This window comes from Palaemon carinicauda, chromosome 21 (genome assembly GCF_036898095.1).
Source record: "Palaemon carinicauda isolate YSFRI2023 chromosome 21, ASM3689809v2, whole genome shotgun sequence".
In the NCBI taxonomy this organism is placed as follows: Eukaryota; Metazoa; Arthropoda; class Malacostraca; order Decapoda; family Palaemonidae; genus Palaemon; species Palaemon carinicauda.
The window spans coordinates 5,184,501-5,189,173 of NC_090745.1; positions in this window are offsets into that span (position 1 = coordinate 5,184,501).

Consider the following 4,673-nt stretch of genomic DNA (forward strand, 5'->3'; position numbering starts at 1 on the left):
GATATTCAGAACTTGATTTTTTTTTAGTTTGAAATCATTTTACTGATTCGACCTATTCGTCCGTGAATATTTCTGAAAAAAGAATAGTGTCTGCAACACTTTTTTTTTTTTTTTAGAAGATTAAGCAATCTAATTTCAAAGCTTTCGTATTTACAACCGTCTAATCATAAATTAATATTAATAATAATAATAATAATAATAATAATAATAATAATAATAATAATAATAATAATAATAATAATTAGTAATAATAATAATTATTATTAATAATTATTATTATTAATAATAATAATTGATAATTATGATAATAATTATTATTATTAATAATAATAATTGATAATTATGATAATAATTATTACTGCTAATATTATTAATATTGATAATTAATAATAATAATTATTTATCTGTTAAAATTTTTTTAGGGATCTCATGCATTAGTTAATCGAACATTTAAGAAACTGCAAAATTAGGATAAATAACGGCAAAATTAATGAGTAATTCAGATGAAAATATAATATAAGAAAAAAAAATAGTCAGAAAGGTAAACACAGAATCATGAAATTAAATTGTATATAAATATATTTATACATAGCTATAGATACACATTATACATACATGTGTATATTTATAATACATTTATTCATGAATATACTGAATATACAACATGTACATACAACGTAAAATATACAGTATATACGTAAAGATAGAAAAAAAATAATCAAACACATGTATACTACGCAGTACTCTAGAAGTTTTATTCCAGCTGTGACCAAGTTGTGGAATGATCTTCCTAATCGGGTGGTTGAATCAGTAGAACTTCAAAAGTTCAAAGTTGGAGCAAATGCATTTTTTGTTGACCAGGCGGACATAGTCTTTTTATAGTTTATTTATGACATATTTGTTTTTGATGTTGTTGATAGTTTATTATATGACATGTCTGTTTTGACGTTGTTTCTTATTTTAGAATGATTATTGTTATTTTGTTTTCTTCATTTATTTACTTCCTTATTTCCTTTCCTCACTGGGCTATTTTTCCCTGTTGGAGCCCCTGGGCTTATAGCATCTTGCTTTTCCAACTAGGGTTGTAGCTTGGATAGTAATAATAATAATAATAATAACATGTATGCACGTACGTATGTATACATACCTACACACACACACATATATATCTATATATATATATATATATATACAGTAGCCTATATATATGTATATGTATATATATAATATATATGTGTATATATATATATATATATACACAGTAGCCTATATATATGTATATGTATATATATAATATATATGTGTATATATATATATATATATATATAGTGTGTGTTGTGTGCATATATGTGTATATATTCTATATACGTAGGTGTATTTCGTGCATATATATGAATGTATGTGTTTATATAAATATGATATATGTGTACTGACATATATATGTACATGTATATCTATATATATATATATTATATATATACAGTATATATATATATATATATATGTGTGTGTGTGTGTGTGTGTGTGTGTATGTATAATCTGTTACAGTTGAATCTGAAGCTTTAGTATTCCCAGTAGAATTATCGGTTTATTATTCACGAGAGAGAGAGAGAAGAGAGAGAGAGAGAGAGAGAGAGAGAGATATGGTAATCCTATTATATGTACAGCTAAAAAAAAGAAAATATTATTCACCAGAACCAAATGGAAAAAGGAACTTGAACCCAGATTTTAAAAAATGATAAAAATGAAACAGTTCATGTTACACCAAACAAAAAATATACATTTTTCAATTCATTAATAGATTTTGAGAATTTTTTTTTTGTTGAAAAATCAAGTAGAAATTTATAAATAAAAGAGATTACTTTTGCTGTTTAATCATGAATTTGGTAACTATGATCAATGATGACTCATGAGTATATTTATTATAATATGACATAGTCTTGATTTATTCTGTAACACACACATACATACATACACACACATACATGCATACATATATACATACAAAATATACATACATACACACATACAGACATACATACATAGCGTGAGGAAAGGAAACAAGGATAGCTAGGTTGGTAGCGTCGCGGGGATTTTGTTTCAGAGGTCTCGAGTTCGCGTCCACGCCAGGACACAAATAGTGTGAGACCTTCTACCGGGAGGGGGGGGGGGGTAATCCTAGGGTGGCACCTGGGGGGGAGGTTAGAGGGGGCTAGTGATAGTCCCTGCTGGCTTATGGTCGCCTGAGGAAAATGGTGTAGATCGTCTCAGGAGACACCTAAAACCTGCAACTTTAACTTAACATACATGCATACATACAAACATAGCCCAGTGAGGAAAGGAAACAAGGAAATAATTAAACAAGCGAAGAAACAATGAAAATAAAATATTGAATTAGACCCTTCACAAATAAGCTATAAAAGCTTTAAAAAAACAAGATAAATAAGATAGAATAGTGTACTCGAGTGTACCCCTCAAGCAAGCGAACTCTAACCCAAGACAGAATATTTTCCACCCAACAATCTCTGAAATTACTTGACAGTAATCCTATGACAATTTCTCAGAATCCCACGAAGCACTCATACATTTCTAAAACGAAAACTCAGACTTTTGAGTTGCAGAAATCGATGACTTAATCAAATCATGACTAAGTCTAGATTATCAGTATTCCAATTTCATTTTGTGAGCCATCGTGTATGTTAAGGTTTAAAGGTCGCTCGTAACTGGCGGAGGCAAGAGACAGTGGCAATGCCACAGAGACTGACCACGCATAAATGCCAGAGGCAAGGGACACTGGCAATGCCACAGAGACTGACCATGCATAAATGCCAGAGGCAAGGGACACTGGCAATGCCACAGAGACTGACCACGCATAAATGCCGGAGGCAAGGGACACTGGCAATGCAACAGAGACTGACCACGCATAAATGCCGGAGGCAAGGGACACTGGCAATGCCACAGAGACTGACCACGCATAAATGGCGGAGGCAAGGGACACTGGCAATGCCACAGAGACTGACCACGCATAAATGGCGGAGGCAAGGGGACACTGGCAATGCCACAGAGACTGACCACGCATAAATGGCGGAGGCAAGGGACACTGGCAATGCCACAGAGACTGACCACCGCATAAATATAATCAGGATTGTGGTGGCCGATGCAGAAACGTCCCTGACTGGTGATCGCTAGACTGGGGTTCTAGTCCCGCTCAAACTCGTTAGATCCTTTGGTCGCTGCGACCTCACCATCCTTGTGAGCTAAGGATGGGGGGTTGCGGGGAGCCTATAGATCTATCTGCTGCCATCAGTAGCCATTGCCTGGCTCTCCTTAGTCCTAACTTGGGTGGAAAGTTGGTTTGGGCACTGATCATATAATATATGGTCAGTCTCTAGGGCATTGACCTACTTGATAGGGCAACGTCACTGTCCCTTGCCTCTGCCGGTCCTGAGCGGCCTTTAAAACCTTTAAACCCAAATCCCCTCTCAATAAGGATAGGGCCAAGGAGGACCAGGCAATGGCTTCTGATAACCCAGCGGCTAATATCGAATACTGTAATATTAAAAATTCTCCTTATTTCGAATAATACAATTTATACATTTACTTGATTTTATTATATTTTTTAAGATATTTGAAGGAATATATACTTAAAAAGGTATATTATTATTATTATCATTATTATTAGTATCATTATTATTAGTATCATTATTATTATTATCATTATTAACATTATTATTATTATTAACATTATTATTATCAATATTATTATTATTATCATCATTATCATTACCAGCCAAGCTACAACCCTAGCAGGAAAAGTAAGGTTATATAAGCCTAAAAGCTCCAACAGTGAAAAATAGCTCCCCCCCAAAAAAAAGAAATTTGTATCAATAAAAACAAATAAAAAGAAAGCTTGACAATATCACGCAACAGTTTAGAAACATTTTAGAAACAGTTTAATCTTTCAAAGCTGCACCTTGCTATTGATAGACGATACAACACCTGCTTTGAAGACACAGAGTTGCCAGGTCGGCATTTTTCAGGCCAAAAACCTCAAATTTCACCTTTTTAAAATTGTTTGGCCTTTATTACTATCATAAAAAAGATGGGCCTTAAATACTATAATTTTGACCTTTTTTTTATAACGGGTTGGCCTTTCAAACCTGTAATTGACTAGAAGTTGACCTTTTCTCACTTAGAAAAACCTGGCAACACTGCAAGTTTGAACCCAGCCAATAGAGACAAGCAGCCGAGTGACTCCAGTGTTTTGGCGGAGGAATTCCTGAAAATATGTGGACCATAAATATCCTTCAAAGGATAGTGTTTTAGCCATCAAATTACGAAGTGCTATTGACGTGACGTGTGTGTGTGTGTGTGTGACGTCATTGGCTTTGAGTTCCTTGTTTCTTAGAAAAGATTGGTTTTGGAAGTATTGTTGTTGTTGTTGTTGTTGTTGTTTATTTATTTATCTATCTATCTATCTATCTATCTATATATATATATAATATATGTATATATATATACATATACATATATATAAATATACATCATTATCATTATCATTATTATTATTATCATCATCATCATGATTATTATTATTATTATTATTACAAGGTAAGCTATACCTTTAATGGGACAAGAAAGATGCTATAAGGCTAAGGGCTCCACCAGGGAAA